Here is an 18,407-nt window from a genome sequence, read left to right on the forward strand (position 1 = left end):
TTGTTTCTAAGATGGGGGCATATCCTCCAATTCGCATTTAATGCATTTCTTTCTTTCGCGCCTTTCTTGCGCATGGGTGTGCCGATTCTTCGTTAATGAGGAAAATGGCCGCGCCCCCTACCGTTCTATCCTTGTTTGGTCGGAGTCACTGGAGAAACCGATTACAAACTCTCCATTGGAAATCATTGTACTTTCATTGCTTATAACGTCCAAAAACGGTGATCAATTGGCACCAAAATGTATGTGAACATCCCTACTAATGCCCACTTCAACATATCAAAAGGATTACCCTCTCCGTGGCTGATTTATACAAGAATGAGAAAATGTGGAAGTGAGCAGAGCTGCACACTGCTTTTTTGCTTAAAAAAAAAAGAAAAAAACACTGCTTCTTTGCTGATCACGGTTAGGAAGAGCGAGGCATTTAACACCAGTCAAGATATTTACAGAGACTGAAGTGGGAATGAGTAGACGTGCACACTTATTTGGATGAGGACTGGCCCCTGTTTTTCGACCTACAACACACCATCCAATTTGGAACGTAACAGCCGAAATGGTGCATTCCAATGCGGCCACACTCGGCTGTGGAGTCGGATGTGCACGTTCAAGACACCCCGGTGTTCGATGAGGTCTTACCTTGCTTTGACGGCACTTCATTTTCGCAGCTGCAAACGGTGTCGGACAATGCATGCGACTGCTTGGGAGACAACCCCGCAACATGAAGACTCCTGCGCGGACAGTAAGGAGCTAATGTTTTTGTGCTCACGCCTTTTGTTTTAACGGCCTGAAGCTAGTTGTCACTATTAGCTGTGCCGTTATCCTACTGCTAGCCGGGGAGGGATCGTAAACTGAGAGTTGACCAGCTTGCCAAGCAAGGCAATGTGTGCATAGCGCATTAAATACAAAAAAATAATAATCTACAACTCACAACCTTATTACGATGACTGCAATGATGTTCCCTCTAAACTGCACGCGTGAGCAATTGCACACTTCTCAGCACATTGGCGCGGTAACGCTGGCGTGCATTGTGCACACCCTTGATAATAAAACCAGCCAAAATCAGCATAGTCCATTTTTGTTGTGTTTTCGTGCTGGTCCATGCGAGTAGCTGGTGACACCAGCAAGACCAGCATATCGTGGCTGAGCTATGAAAAACACTTCAGTCTATTTTCTTCTTTAATTTTAATTTATTTACTTTTTTTAGGTGAATGGGGTTTACGTGTTACAGACATCCAATTAATGTGAAAATTAAAAAAAAAATACAAAAGTGAACAGTGTTTTTCACAGGACAGCAATGATATGCTTGTTCATGCTGGTGAGCACCCATGCTGGTCCATGCTGGGTTTCTTCATTGAAAAAAATGGAGTGATATTTACTTGAAACCCGTAGTAAAGTCTTTTCACACAGTAATTTTAGGTACATTTTACATGGAGAGTTTTGGGGTAAATTTGACTTTATTTGTTTGTTAAAACAAATCACTCAAGGGTTGAGGTTTGAACCCCACAACCTTCAAGTTGAGAGATAAACAGGCTAAGACCAGAGCTATGCTGCTCCTACTGTGAGTTAGTGAATCGCTGGTGTCAAGCAGAATATTCGTACCTCCAAAAGGAGCAAGGCTTTGGATAGAACAGCAATATACTGCACCGACATACATTAGGAGGAGTGGCATGGCATAAAAAAAAAAACAACAACTAATACTACGAGAATAATTTACTCAAAACCTCTCCTTTTTTTTTTTCCAAGTAAATATCACTCGAATTTCTTTTCGGTGTCAGCAGGGAGCATGCTTGTGCTGGTCCATGCTCGTAGCTGGTGACGCCAGCGAGACCAGCATATCATATATATGGCTCCAGTCCATACGTAGGTCCCATAACGTTGTTTTTATTGATAACTTTAATTTGTTTTGGGAAGGTTTTTCCTTTTTTTTTTTTTTTTTTTTTAAACGGATGGAATCCACCCCAACAATTTCGGCAGCCGCATGCTTTTGGCTAATCTACAGTACGCTGTCCACTCATAGCCATGTTACTATTTTCTTCGCATCCACACGCATGCACAAACACACACGCGTACACCCACACCCACGGACACACACGCACACACACTCCTCTCTTCTTCTACTCTGCTACCTCTTAGGCGTTATCTACACATAGCCGGGGTTTTTTAACAACCGTATACCCCCCCACCCCACGCCTGCATTGTAATACACATTAAAAAAAACACATCCACACGTAACCGCAGAAGTGCGTTTTCAAACGCACGCCAAGCCTCTAGGCAGCAGTAGTTAGCCAAATACTGTCCATTCGGAAGAACTTCCGTCCTTTGACGTCACTTCTACGAAACCAAAAGCAAGGCAATTTATAATCCATCCATCCATCCATCCATCCATCCATCCATCCATCCATCCATCCATCCATCCATCCTATCCCAGCTGTCTTCAGGCAGTAGGCGGGGAACACCCTGAATTGGTTGCCAGCCAATCGCAGGGCACACGGAGACAAACAACCGCACTCACAATCACACCGAGGGGCAATTTTAGAGAGTCCAATCAACTCACCATGCATGTTTTTAGAATGTGGGAGGAAACCGGAGTACACGGAGAAAACCCACGCAGGCACGGGGAGAACATGCAAACTCCACACAGGGAGGCTGGAGAAGGGATCGAACCCACGACCTCTGAACTGTGAGGCGGACATGTTAAGTGCCAGTTAACTACCGTGCCGCCGCAATTTATAATACAGTACTTAAAAGCTCTTCTCGAAAATAAAATTCCATAAAATATTTTAAAAATAGGTGTTGGCACTGGGTCCAGAAGGCATGTGGTGGGCTTCATTGTGGGGAGAACCATGTCATGACTGTTAATATTTTCTCTGAAGTGGCCTGCAACGTTCTCACAGAGACTTTGTTGGAATTAAGGGAAATGTGTTAAATTCATTGTTAAAAAGATGATTAATGGCATGTTATATTATTATTATAATTTTTAATATTATAGTTGCAGTGCTTTTGGAAATGAATAGATCAAGCTTTCTCTCCAACAGTAAGCGGAAGAAAGTGATGGAGACATAAATGGAAAAGTAACTTTGTCTCGGTTGCATGTGTATAAAAAAATGATCACAAGAGGGCGCCTGAGCTCCGCTTACAGCCCAGACACTTGTGGTGGCTTGGAACATGTCGCACTTGTGACTTCTGTCCCGCTTGCCCGCTTCTTTGTATCGTTTTCATTTGTTTAGAATTGAATTGGATATATTATTATCTAAATCAACGAAAAAATTAGATATTTAGCCTGGACTTTATTGAATTTAAAATCAGGATTGATTATAATTATCTGTAATATCACCAGATAGCTCAGATAAATGTGAACAAAGAATACAGTTACATGCACCAAAAGCATTGCAACGACAAGTTTTCCATGTCCACGACCCCCACCCACACACATATGCCTTATGTCACATTTGTGGTCTTGCAAACAGAAGGTTTTGCTTTCCATTAAAAAACTGTCTGTCTGAAATTGAACCCTATTTTAAACAATTTTGACCAAAGTAAGAGAGAACAATGCAGGAACATGAATACATGTATTTCTAAAAACACAGAACTATAAATTGACTTACACACAAATTTGAACCCTTAACAGCTTACATTGTAGCAATCCCACTAATCCCCAAAGAAAGAAAGAAAGAAAGAAAGAAAGAAAGAAAGAAAGAAAGAAAGAAAGAAAGAAAGAAAGAAAGAAAGAAAGAAAGAAAGAAACAAAAAAGATCTTAAATAATTTGTGAACTAGCACAAACATGTCATGCATACATTTCAGTACAAATTGTATTTTGGTGCTTGCACCTCAAAAAACAAATGTGCCAAGGTTTGATGTTAGAATAGCACAGACATTTCAGGCCTAGAATTTAAGTCAAATTGAACTTGGAAATAATGCTTAACTTTCAAATAAAAATCAGAACATGTAGATGTACATTTCAAATAAAAACTTTGCTCCCAAGTCACTGCTATTTGGAGGGAACATTAATTTGTTCTTCCGTTGTATAACTCTGCTATACTTGGCTCTCACTTCTGTCAAGTTGTGAGTTCTGGGCATCAGGTTCAATGGATATTTTTGCTCGAAGGAAAAGTCTTTTGTATAGAAAGTGATGCTTAATGTAATTAAAGTCACAGTTTTACAACACATGCCGCAGCGTGTTTGAGCTGGCTTGTGAAAGACAAGAAAAGTACTGGTCCGTCCATTCATTTTTCATCTTTTAAAACTTTGGAACAAGGCATGCCACGAATCTTCAATTCTGCAAATTTCTTCTGGTAAACTAATGGTTCATTGGCTAATTATGGTCACGTGATCACACCAAGCTCTATAGTAGTACTGAAGCTGAATAGTGAGTACACAGTCTGTGACAGCGGCACGTGTGAGAAAAAAACGTGCAGGTATATGTGCAGTCTGCTATTTGAAGATGCCCACTGATAATGGAATGAAACAAACCTATGAACCTATTGAGCTATTTACCCCCCAAAAAATGCTAGACCAAGTCGGTTTGGAATTTCTGGCTGTTCAGGAGTTATCCTGAATTTCCCACTTGCCACAAACACCCCTGGACACATTACAATACAGAGAAGCTGGCTCGAGAACGGTTTGCCCTCAGAGGAGCTTAATTCATTACTAATGGTAATTAAAATTTGAAATGGGGTAATACTAATTGTTTTAGCATGTTTTTTTGAGACAAACTGTTTCATCGCTAATTGATTCACTTGTGCAGCTTCAGGTGGTTGCCTTGGATATTTAAAGTTCAACAAATGGTGTCGTCATAGTCAATATTCATATGCAATATTTGATAGAAGAAGAAAAGGCCAAGGGCAACACAGCCAGAACAAACAACCTTACTGAAGAAGTATGAAAGACAACAACATCTGCCACCCACACTACAACGCTGAAATAGTTTCTATAAATAAAGCCGAAGACATAAGTGGCGTGCAGCATTTCAAATGCCAGGGCCGGTGGGATATGAGAGCCTTCCTGCAGACTAAGCTGCCTCAAAGTGCCAGGCTGCTATCAAAGTGTGTTAATGTGATGGATAGGATTCCTGCATTCATCCGCTGTGTGCTAAACACTGGCCTGCAGCATTGCGCTGATGCTCTTGCTCTTAAATAGGAATGACAAATACAGCCTGAATTATTTTGTTAATTTGCTTCAACCCCATTTTGGAATAAGCTGCATAAATTGCTTGTTCTCCACAGAAGAAAGATTATCTACTTGTAGGCCACTTAAGGTCATTCGATATCAGGTTTAAAAGGCACTTAGAAAATCACCTGCAAGTGTGTGTCATTTTGCTGTCCCATTTCCAACTTCCTTTTTTAAAGAAATATTGGAAAAAAAACCATTCAGCTCTTGCATGTGTTGTGTCATTCAAGCAGGGGCGCATATGGGATTTTGGAACTGGGGGAAACGGGGAGTACATATATACAGAGCTGGTCACCGCCTTTTTCCAATCTGCATATTTAATCGACCCATGTGGCCCCAGTTGGTCCGAGTCAGCCAAACGAAGTCGAGAACGGACTTAACCTGTACCACGTCACACGAAGGTGCCGCACTCCTGCCATGCGACCCAGTAAGGAATAAATAAATAAATAAAACAGTATTGTGTACCTTGCGGTCCCACAGACACAATGGCATGTGCCCCATATTGTTTTTATTTCACCTATCACCACACTGTGCGTGTGTGTGTCTATTGTTTTTGTTTGGTATTTTTTCTTTGTTTGGCGGCGTCTGCTCGTGCGGTGCCTGCTTGTGACGTGAAGGTTATGTTCTCGACGATGATTGGCTGTCGCCAACGAGGGATGGACCGTGACCACGTGGTCGATTAAATATGCAGGACGATGGTGGTTAGGCAATGCCCAGCTCTTCATATTTACAGGTCCTTCTAAAAAAAATTAGCATATTGTGATAAAGTTCATTATTTTCCATAATGTAATGATCAAAATTAAACTTTCATATATTTTAAATCCATTGCACACCAACTGAAGTAGTTCAAGCCTTTTATTGTTTTAATATTGATGACTTTGGCAAAAAAGTAAAGAAAAACCAAAAAGAGTTGGCAGGCCAGTTGAGCACAGTAATACCTTGGTCAGTAAACCATTTACCAGTGGTTTTGGCACTGTGAGCAGGTGCCAGGTTGTGCTGAATAATGAAATCTTCATCTCCATAAAGCTTTTCAGCATATGGAAGCATGAAGTGCTCCAAAATCCGATAACTATCTGCATTGACCCTGCCCTTGATAAAACACAGTGAACCAACACCAGCAGCTGACATGGCACCCCAGAGCATCACTGACTGTGGGTACTTGACACTGGACTTCAGGCATTTTGGCATTTCCTTCTCACCAGTCTTCCTCCAGACTCTGACACCTTGATTTCCGAATGACATGCAAAATTTGCTTTCATCCGAAAAAAGTACTTTGGACAACTGAGCAACAGTCCAGTGCTGCTTCTCTGTAGCCCACGTCAGCCGCTTCTGCCACTGTCTCTGGTTCAAAAGTGGCTTGACCTGGGGAATGCGGCACCTGTAGCCCATTTCCTGCACACGCCTGTGCTCTGGATGTTTCTACTCCGGACTCAGTTCACTGCTTCCACAGCTCCCCCAAGGTCTGGAATCGGCCCCTCTCCACAATCTTCCTCAGGGTCCGGTCACCTCTTCTGGTTGTGCAGCGTTTTCTGCCACACTTTTTCTTTGATACAGCACACTCTGGGAACAGTCTATTCGATCAGAGATTTCTTTCTGTATCTTACCCTCTTGCTTGAGGGTGTCAATGATGGTCTTCTGGACAGCAGTCAGGTCGGCAGTTTCACCCATGATTGTGGTTTTGAGTAATGAATCAGGCTGGGAGTTTTTAAAAGCCTCAGGAATCGTTTGCAGGTGTTTAGAGTTAATTTGTTGATTCAGATGATTAGGTTAATAGCGCGTTTAGAATATCCTTTTCATGATATGCAATTTTTTTTAGGTTTTTGGGGATTTTTGTTTTTCTTTACTTTTTTTGCCAAAATCATCAATAATAAAATTATCAATTTTTGGCCAAAATCATCAATATTAAAACAATAAAAGACTTGAACTTCTTCAGTTGGTGTGCACTGAATCTAAAATATATGAAAGTTTAATTTTTATCATTACATTAAGGAAAATAATGAACTCTATTGCAATATGCAATTTTTTTTAGAAGGACCTGTACATATCAAAGCACTTGACCCTTTGACCTGGGTACCCTTCCGGCCTAAAAAAAACAACGTGCATGACGCCACCGCGGGAGGGATGCTAACGGAAGAGGTTTATTTGAAGACTATTAGCTGGCTAATTTACTATTCAAACCCGCTGTGGAGACGCTTCAAACATGCTTCAAACGCGTCACTAGTACTTACGTGTTGTGTGCGCGTACTTCCATTGCGAATCCTGAGGTTGGTTTTGTCGTATTGTATAGTTATTTGGGTCCAACAGACGACAAGTCTGCAAGCATTCAACAAGTTACTTATCCATTTTCCACACTTCCCCTCCTTAACACTTCCCGGCCTTCAAAATAAAAGCATACCAGCAAACCACTACACAGCAGGTTTGCTAGGGCGTACTTCCGGAAGTAGGGAAGACGCCAAAAGAAGTGCATGAACTCCACCTTGATGTGCCAGTGTCACCCTTGAGTGCTGCGTGCAGCTTGGCTATACTCGTGGACACAAGTTGTTTAGAAACAGTCGCGTTCCAAGTCGGGGGGCGTCTCTTCAAAAAGACAGCGACAACAATGGATATCGTGCCTGCTACAATCATAAAGTAACCGAAATGACTGGACGATACATTTAATTTTATTGCAAAAATGATCTGGAAGGTGGCGGCTAAGGGGGAACGTGGGTGAGTAACTTCTTTACACACACATACATGACACAACACACACGCCAAACTAGTTTGCTTTGCTGCAGCAACAAGCTGCGTGGTGCATTCTCTCCTCTGTGGGAAACTGTATGTCATCGCAACATGTGACATAATGGACCGATCAGAGCAGCAATAATCCCTGATGTGTACGTGGCATGTGTTGCAGACCTGTCGCCAACAGCACACAGCCAACAGTAGGTCATGTGAATCTATGCGGGAGTTGTTGCTCGCGCCGATGCGGGAATAGAAAGAAGTCTAAAAAGCATTTCACAGAGTAGGCTGAGATTAAATTTGGCCGCCTCGCGACCACGTCACACGCATGAGGCCCGATTAGTGGGCCGGACTAGAGCCCTTTTTTAAGATTTGTCAGCCCCCACCCCTCGCCCCCAAAATGGTCATCCAGCCGGGCTGGAGGGTCTGATCGGTCTGGACGTACTATTCAGCTCTGATACATATATATTATATTTGATATTTTTATTATAAATATTTTATCAAATTTTAATACCCTTAACCCAGGAGGCCCGGGAGCGCATAACCACGTTTCTATCACAATGATTGTTGCACCATTCTGCCTTTCAAGCCGGCAGAGCGGATACGTCACTGTCCTTTTTTAATCCAATTCTCCATCTCTTAGCCAACTTAATGCATCAGAATATACACGTGACTGTGTCGCAAGACCGCGGAGGATGTTGTGGAATTTTTTTCGAGCCGTAGATAGGCTAATGGCGGACGCCGTCGATCCCCGGGAGCTCTGATTAAAGTAAGTAAAGTAACGGCAGTGCTATATAGATGCCGCGCACGACCAGTGGAACCAGTCAAACGTGATAGGATATGGTTTGTAGACAATGACGATATTGACATCTTTGTAATAGAATAGAGGATGGTAATCACCACTCGATTTTTAAAAAATTAAAATAGTGCTTCTATTGCAATGACACATTATTTTTACATCTTCCATTGAAACAATAAATAATAATAAATTCTGCCTGTGTGAAAGCCGCATGTCTAAGCTCTTCAATTCTTTTGGAATTATGTTTCTGTCTGCTACAGGGGCTGAGATATTAATCATTTTGTAAGTGTTGAATTTCTGGGATAACTTCAGGTTTTCAAGGGTGATTCCAAAGGCGCCCTTAGGTTTTGGGGAGCTGTTGAGAAAGGCACTTTAGGCCTTAATGGGTTAACATGAAAAATAGGCTAGATTTTCTTATGCAAATACTCTATTAAAGGGAAATCAACCCAAACATATGCTTTTCAAGAATATGGTCTATGCTGGCCCACTAGTGAGGCATTCTGATAAATATTGCGTTTGTGGAATAAGAATTAATCCACCTGTATTTAGCCATCTCTGGGTGCGGCCATTTTGTCACTTCCGTCAACTGAAAATGACATCACAGTTGCTCAGGGCTCAGGTAACGACCAATCACGGCTCATCTGTTGTCCGAAGCTGAGCCGTGATTGGTCATTATCTGAGCCCTGAGCAGTTGTGATGTCATTTTCAGTCGTCGAAGTGACAAAATGGCCGCTCACTGAGATGGCTAAAAAGGGGTGGATTTTGCTGTTTAACTCATATTTTACAAACGCAATATTAATCGCTGGTTTCAACTAGTGGGCCTGCTGGGAACATATTCTTGAAAAAACATGTGTTTGGGTTGATTTTCCTTTTAATCACACGGTAAAAAAATTGATGGCGTCAAAAGGGGGTTACGTTCACGCCATTAATAATGGATTTAACTGACACAATATAAAAAATAGTGCATTAATTATGATCAATTTTGTTTTAAGTTATAATATAATCTAAATAATTAATCTAATTTTTAATCCATAACATTACTGTTTCTGTATGATGATGAGATCCATTTTGATGCATGGGCCTTGTGCTTGAGTGGTTGGGGGTGTAAAATACAATGGTCAATGTCACACCTTGAAGTGGACACTGACTGGCTGTCATGGTGTTTGGCATAACCTGATAGGCTCCTATTGTAGGTGGGAGGGCAAGTTCAGGAGCAGAGAGAAGATGTGAAAATGGGGGAGCATGTGAGAGTTGTTGGTCTGATGAATGGTAGATTAAAAAAAACACACCCTAACGACACTATTGATAAAGGCAGAGTGATAAGACTTCTTTTTACGAAGGAGTTTGCTTACCAAAGAAGCAGTTCAAACCTACCACATGAATGCAAAGTAACCAGTCGCAATTAAAGCCACACCTAATGATAGCAGCAAAGATGCTAATGTAGCGAGCCATTGCAAAGCTCTTCGCCAACAGCCCGCGTATGAGCAAGTCTGCGACCGACGGGCTGACGTTGTTCTTGCCAAATGAATAGCGATGAACTGCAGGCTGATCAACATAGTTGAAGATAAGGGATTAATTGAGGTGTTTCAAACAGCGTTTTTTTCTAATATCCTTGAGCCTTCTGACGGGACGGGACAAACACCTTGTACCTTTAGAACACTGGAATGATAGTTGCTGGAAATGGGCCTTTATACACCTATGTAGATATCGCACAAAAAAAAAAAAAAACCAAACAAAAAAAAAAAAAAAAAAAAAAAAAAAATATATATATATATATATATATATATATATATATATATATATATATATATATATATATATATATATATATATATATATATATATATATATATATATACACAGTGGTACCTCTACTTACGAAATGAATTGGTTCTGGAAGAAATTTCTTAAGTAGAAAATTTTATAAGTAGAGACGCGTTTTCGTCTAAATGCCCTAATCCGTTCCAAGCCCCCAATATTCAGACATAAATGTTTTATAAAGCATAAAAATGCATCAAAATATGTAACAAATATATGTTTCAATTAGATTACTGCACAATAAATGAGAGTCGTGCATAGTGTAAAAATAACTAATAGAGTAAAGAATAAAAATGATGGTTGTTTACCTTTTAATTGCTGTCCTCATCGCTTTTTGCCCTCTTTGGTTCATGTTCTCTCTCAGAAGTGGTTTTTGCCTGGCATTTTGTAAAGAACTGATTTACTAATGTGGTGACTGTCGATACCTTATGGTCATATTCTTTGGCGACATCAACCAAACGCATCCCCTTTTCATAGTTTTCTATTATCTCTTGCTTTGTTTGGATGGACAATTTTCTCATTTTTTCCTTTTACTCCTTTCTAATTCACGTAAAACTATGGGAACACCACATGGCGCCATGGGCGAATGACGAGGACGCTGCATAGACATATCTATCACATATCTACCTGTCTATCTGCACACATAGACACCATAGACACATAGACCCAAAGGGATGCCAGGAAGCTGCTAGGCTAGCCAATGGCAGAGCAGCTATGAATATGTTGCGTTCAGGAAACTCCGGAGCTGCGAGTGGCGGCCCATACTGTCTTTTTTTTTTTTTTAAGTATGGTGGCCTCTTTGCCAGATTAATGGTTTCTCAAGTTTCGACCTCAGAATCTCGGAAGCTGGATGGTGTTAAAAGCACTAGAGAAATTGAAAAACATTAGCGTCACATAGCCCCTTGTATCCTCAAGAAATGACAGGACCCTATGGAGCATACAGTGGAGTACAGGATGGTGTCCTCCACTCCCATGTTCTCCCAATAGGCAAAATGTAGCAGATCCAGTGCCTGCTGCAGCTCTGGTCCCATGGGCACCAATGTCAAGGCCACTGGTCAATAACCCTTGACACCACACGGCCTTCCCACCTTAGGCACTGCAACGATGCTTGGCACCTGCCCTGTCTGCGCTCCGATTAAAGAGTGTGCACAGGGGGAAAAGCAGGCTCCACAGCACACCCCTTCAAAAGCCTAGGTAGTATTCCATTAAGTCCATCTGATTTGCCAGGCCGCACTCTTCTCAGCTCCACCCTCACCCCATCAACTGTGAAGTAATCACTGGAGGCTGCAACACTCGAACAGCTGCTGTGTGGAGCAGAGCAGGAGGCTGCAGCAACAGAGAGGAAAGAGCCGCTGGGTGGAAAGCGGCAGAAGGTAGCCACGTAGGTGGAACATCTGCTGGGTGGGAGGCAGGAATATTGGTGGAACAGGTGCTTGGTGGAACAGAACAGGCTGTAGCAGCACAGGTGTACAAGTCACTGGGTGGAGCTGGACAGGAGGCCGCCACAGTGGTCAAACAGTCGCTGGATGAAACGGGACAGGAGGCAGCAGCAGCAGAAGGTAGAACAGCTTCTTGGTCAAGCAAAACAGGGGAAAGCAGCAACAGGTGGAACAGAGACAGGGTGGAGCAGAGCTGGTGGCAGCAGTAGCAGCAGCGATGGAACAGCCGCTGAGTGGATGTAGAGGAGCACTGAGCAGCACTACTATGCACGGATGGAAGAACAAAATTCAGCAGTGTGAAAGAGGAGTTCATGGTCATCGGTGCTGGGGAGGTACTGTAGAACAGAGAGTTCACAGATCCCGAGGTGTTGGCAGCTGGAATTGAGGTGAGGACAGGGAGGAAGTGGAATATCCAAGGTGGGTGCTGTGGGACAAGCAGAGTCCCACCTTCGGCACAGGAAGAACCTGGGCCAGGTGACTTTAGGAGGGGCATGTGAGGGAGTATTTAATCAAATCTTCCTTTTATATATAGACAGTTGCAGGAGAAGGTCCAGTCATCAAGTCGTCCAAACCAAAGTGAGAGCAGGTGATGAGGAGGAATGTGCTACGATCCATCCACCCATTATCTATACCGCCTATCCTCACAAGGGTCGCGGGCGCGTTGGAGCCTATCCCAGCTGTCCTCGGGCAGTAGGCGGGGACACCCTGAATTGGGTTGCCAGCCAATCGCAGGGCACACAGAGATCAACAAACATCCGCACTCACAATCACACTTTGGACACTCTAAATTGCTCCTATCAACCTACCAAGCATGTTTTTGGAATGTGGGAGGAAACTGGAGTACCCGGAGAAAACCCACGCAGGCAAGGGGAGAACATGCAAACTCCACACAGGTAGGCCGGAGCTGGGATCGAACCCACGACCTCTGAACTGTGAGGCGGATGTGCTAACCAGTCGACTACCGTACCACCCTGAATGTGTTACTATTGCTGTAGAAATGAGACAGCACGGGAGCATAATGCTGTGGACGGCTGGATATCTTGGTCTTATTTGTGGTGTACTGAGCCCCAAGTGGAGTGCTATCCATCTATGTGCAGTCCGTGTACAACATGCTTCAGTTTCCATCAAATATCCACTACCGGGGCATAGCTGAGACCCCTGTGTCCTGGGAAGGCCACACTCAAGCACATCTGCAGCTGCTGCACAAAAGCTGACAAACAGGTTCTGAAGACAGTCACTGACTCTATTTTTCAGCCATCGCTCGAGCCAAACAACAGCAGAGACCATATGAGTAATTCGTTTTCCTTTATCAAGGCTGGACAGAGGCCCAGAGTACAGCAAGGTTGGTGACTGGTCTTTTGAAGATGGCCAACTAGACTTGAAGCTGATGGTTGATTTCGGGGAGCAGCACTAGTTCTCAGAGACCATAACAATAACATCTCTGTGACCACACTTGGTCCTCCTGTCAGGAGGAACAAATGGGCCTAAATGTGTTAATTGGAATGGAGACTTTTTTTTAAAAACGTGTGTTATATAGATTGAATTAGTTTGACTCTAGCCTGTTATTAAGTGTCTTGTACATAGGCGTGCACACATTTTGAGGGTTTCTGATAGAAGTCACTCGGTGAATTCAACACCAAGTTGCTGAGTGAGAATTGGGCCGCGTGCCTGGCAGGAGCCACAACAGTCACGTATCATAGTTGTCTCACAACAAGGCTTGCCTGGAAATAATTTCTTAATCCATTAATTGGCGTGGAGCAGCCAGCGGGGCAGGGCTTTTTGTGCAGTATGTTTTTCAGAGATGCATACTAATCATATAAAGTGATCCTTTGTACTCAGGTTGACAGCAGTGACGAGGGCTTCTAGACATGTGCACTCATGCACACACGCACACACGCACATACGTACATGCACACGAGCCATAGTCTGTGAGCGGCGACAGCAGAATGAGTGTATTATTTTCCTTGAAGACTGTTATTTTCCTGTCAGGGCCTGATGGCAACGTGCCACCACATTTGACAGTGAGCGTTCATTCCTTCATCAGATTCATCAGATGTGAACGTGTGCGGGGGTGTGGGTGTGTGTGTGTGTGTGTGTGTGTGTGTGTGTGTGTGTGAGGTGGTGGAGGGGTGACTGAGCGAGTCAGTCACTAGCTGCATCTCCATGCTGGCATTTTCATACAAATGACCATATGATTCTTTAGCATGGTAAGGGCTAATTCAAAATAATTGTGAATATCTCCAAAAATTCCTCCTGTCCATCTGTATGTTCTTCTCTCTGCTCTTTGTGTCTGCTATCGGCCAATTATGGGCCATCTCCTGCCGACAATATTTTAAACCAGTGCTGTCCAACAATATACTGTAGTATAAAGGTCAAATTCCATTACGAAGGACGCACCGGCTCTTGATTTAGATTTTTACTGCTTTCATTGGTCATCCACAGTTTTGCTGTTATTGGCTTTACCAGACAACGCAGATGAGACAAAGGCACCTGGAAGTAAATAGTATTTAATTCTCAGACTGATAAAACAAAGGAGCAGGCAAAACAAAGCGGAGAAAACAAAAGGAGAGAAAGGGAAAGGTGTCATTAGCGTTTTTGTTTCTGTGGCACCACAATACCTTGTGACCACCCTCGTCAGGCGAAGGAGAGAGTGAGATGGAAAGAGCCCTCCCCTTCACACGCCGCTGCCCGCCATGTGAGGAGAAAGCAGTTTCATTTAGATAATTATCTCACAAATTAACCACAAACTCTTTTTTTTAATTACCCGTCTTGGGGGAGTATTGCAACAAAACAAAAAGAAGGGCCGGGGAGGTCTTTGTTCACATGGTCTTGGGGGGAAGGGTAAATTGGCTGTGGCCATGCTGAAAGGCCAGATAACCTATTGAGGGAACAAGCACTAAAGCATTTGATAGGCTAATGGGGAATGCTGTTAGCACACTCGCTTGTAATTGGGTGTCATAAATCTGGAACAGGTGATGCGGGAACAAAAGAGAGCTTTGGTCTACGTATGAAGGCCACTGGAGTGACTTGTAAATCCTCCCCCCAACTCAATGGCACTATCATACGCTGCATGTAAACCGACGACAGGGGATGCACGAATGTTGGAGATCCCTCATCAATCCTATGTCAGTACTTGGGTACACACTCATATATTTATCCTGTGTGTGTGTGTGTGTGTGTGTGTGTGTAAGGCCTTGTAGCTTGGATGTTATCGTGGCTGAAGGTGATTCTGCCAGCAGGTATTTAACCTTGCTGTTATAATGACAGCTTGTCTGATTAGCGTCCACACTTAAAGCGCTGACATTTTCAATTTCACTCGAGTCTTCCTCAGGTCTTTGTCACAGACGGTCCGTCTATCACAGACTAATCATTGTTATTACTAGCGTTTTGCTCTCTTTGCATTGTTTGCCCGGCATTGTGGTCAAGTGAGGAGAAGCAAAGTAACTCACCTTATTGTCAATGTGAGTGGAGCATGCTGAAAAGATCAAACACACATATCAGAATCACTTTAAAGGGGAGAGGTAAATAAGAACACAGTAAGCGGTTAAAGGGTGGCAGTAGTTTATCTGTAAGGACTTTAAAACTGGAGTGTGACAGTTTGAGTCCCACTGCGGACAAAAAAAGTGGTGACTAGATACGGGAGGGACGCTAGTCTGACCAATGTCAGTTGCAATCCTTGCTCAAAAAGTGCCCCTTTCACTCTGACATCTCACCTTGCATGCCTGCATGTGTGTGAGATGGTTGACTTTGTGGTGTACAAACACATATACAGCGGCGAGCATGTTGAATCTTCCCTCCTAGTATGATTACAGTCCTTTTCTAATTAATGCGTAGCCATCCATCCATTTTTTATAGCAAAAAATGGATGGATGGCACCCGAAAATAACACACCCGCAACTCCGATTAGGATAAGGGATATTAACAATGGATTGATGGGTAATATGACACTCAGTAAGAAACATATAATCACACATATTTTATTTATAATGCATTGGTGGTAACACTTAGGGCATGTTACTTTGTGCAGTTGGAAACTGGCGTTTTGTGCCGTTGTGGGCGTGGAAACAGCTGACTTGATTCACCTCCAAATGAAGCGTCTGCCCTCATTCCCTTTAAAATCAGTGGATCACATTTCTTGGCGTGCTGGAAGGAGAAACTAATAACAAAACAAAAGTGTGATTATAAGGAACTGAACAACCAACCAATTTGTAGAGTTCACCGTTGTTTTAGGAAAATAATCAATGCAGGCAAACGTTTAGCAAGCTGCTCTGCTCATATTTAATCAGTCTAAAAATGCTGCATGTTCCAAACAGACATGTCAAGCAGCTGTCTGTCTGTCAGTCAGTCAGTCCACCGCTGGCCCACCTCAACAAGCCCAAGTACGTAATCAGAGAGGAAGGTAGGGAGCAGCTGGGCGTTAATAGATTGTTATATGGAGAAAAAAAAATATTCTAGAGCAAAAATATCTTAATGATATCAAAAGCCTGCAATCTGTCTTTATTTCACAACAATTTTAATAGTTTAAAAAGCATCAGCTATCTCTGAAACATGATTTGTCAGTAGTTTGACACTCACCCCCTGCATGGGAACAGAGAATATTTCTACACAAATCTAGCATTTTTTCTTTGCACAAACATGGGAATTGTCAAAAATATCATCATAATCCACAGGTTTTTGTAAAAAAGCATCAAAACTTTCCACTGGCCTTCTGTGGGGAAGCTAAGTAAAATTTCTTTCCATGGGGCCCAAAACCCCTTGGAATTGCCCCTGTATAGAGGAACTGTCTGACATAGCTCATATACAGTACGCACACTAATGGCGAGGATACATGTGTGAAGCTGTATAGTAGCTGTAATTTGTATTCCAACACTGAGTAGGAAGTACTGTAATAGCCAGCTTCTTGAGCATATTGGTCTTGTGAGGAGAATATGCAAACTCGTCACTCCACATGCTCACACACTCCTACTTGACGAACACGGCGAGGGGAGTGTCGCCACGGCCCCAATGTTTGTGTTTTGCAGGCGCTACATATTTGCGCGGGTGCTCGTCTCTGCTCTCTCCCTGCGGCGGCAGCAGGTGTAAACAACTCTCATGCTGAGAGGGGTTCACTCCAGAACTACGCCGTCAACGAGCGAGAGCCCATTGAGGAGACACGAAAACCCAGTGTCGGAGGAGGCAAGGGCGGGGGAAGATCAATAATAGCCAAAATGGAGTTTGGATAATAACAGTTTTTAACCGGCCAAGGAGTGTAGCTACAGTTCCCTCCTCAATGAGAGTCTCCTGTCATTCTCTGGCCTCTCATTAGGGCTTTAAAGGCCACTGTCTTCTCCTCTCCTTGCCATCTATTGCTACACCCACCTTGTCCAGGCATCCACCGCATGATCTGACAACTTGTTGCACATTTGAGCATGCAGCAATGGCTTGTTTGTGTAATCGTCCTACTTTCACTGCAATTCAGTTCCAACCTCACCAGCTCTTTACAATCATCTCCTATCATCTCTCCTCTTCTTCTTCACCACTCACTTTGTCTCCTCTAAACCACTAATCTCTTTTCATATCCTCGCCTGTCTGCTCGCCAAGCCTCCTCGTCTTTCTTCTCCGTTTGCCGCTCGCGCAAGTAGTTTGTGCCAGGAGAAGAACATCATTGTGGAGGCGCAGCATTTGTCTGGACAGGTTGGGAGTGTCCAACCAGACGCTGTTAAAATAGATCTCCAAGATGTGTTGAATATTCTACTTTTCTCTCAGCATGCGCACACGTGCAGCGCTGTTGATCTCGTCAGACACAAGAGGCATGTGAGAATGATGGCGTGGGGGATTAGGTGGCAGAGAACAACAGAAGTGAGTTCCCCGCAGGCTGCTTGTTGGAATCCAGATGGAGGTAGGATTAGCTGAGGATGAGGAGATCACAGTACATTGCTGCTATTATACTATATTACATGGACGCTTGAGGCAAAGCTGTCAGCTATTTGACCGACTTTCTTGTTAGTAGAGGGGTGCACTATGCAGGGAACACTTTGTCAGACATTTGTACAGGTCTGATTTTTCCCGAAATTGAATTCTAAATTGAATTGAATTCTAAACTAAAGTTAAACTATAATTGTACCACTTGATGGAAATGTGGTTGAATCGTCAACAGCCACCATTCTAGCTGTCCAGTATCTAGATAAAAAATAATCATCAACCAGACAAGAAGCGTGGAGGGAAAAAAAACCTGTCTCAAACAACCCGCTAATCTTTGCTTGTGCTCATGCATGTGCCAATCACGCCTCCCTCCAATTAAATAGCATCTTATTTATCATATTAATTAGGGAGTGCTGAGACAACAAAGCTGCGTACAGGTGCTGAGCAGAGGCGTGTGAATGATTTGTTGTTTTGCTCACGTGACACCTATTATAAATGCTAGGTCACATATACGAAGGCAGCATGGGTTTAGAGGTTTCGGAAAACATTAATAATGACCAGTAGTATA

The sequence above is a fragment of the Filicampus tigris genome, chromosome 1, assembly GCF_054856515.1.
Source record: "Filicampus tigris isolate MCC_2025a chromosome 1, RoL_Ftig_1.0, whole genome shotgun sequence".
Taxonomy (NCBI): Eukaryota; Metazoa; Chordata; class Actinopteri; order Syngnathiformes; family Syngnathidae; genus Filicampus; species Filicampus tigris.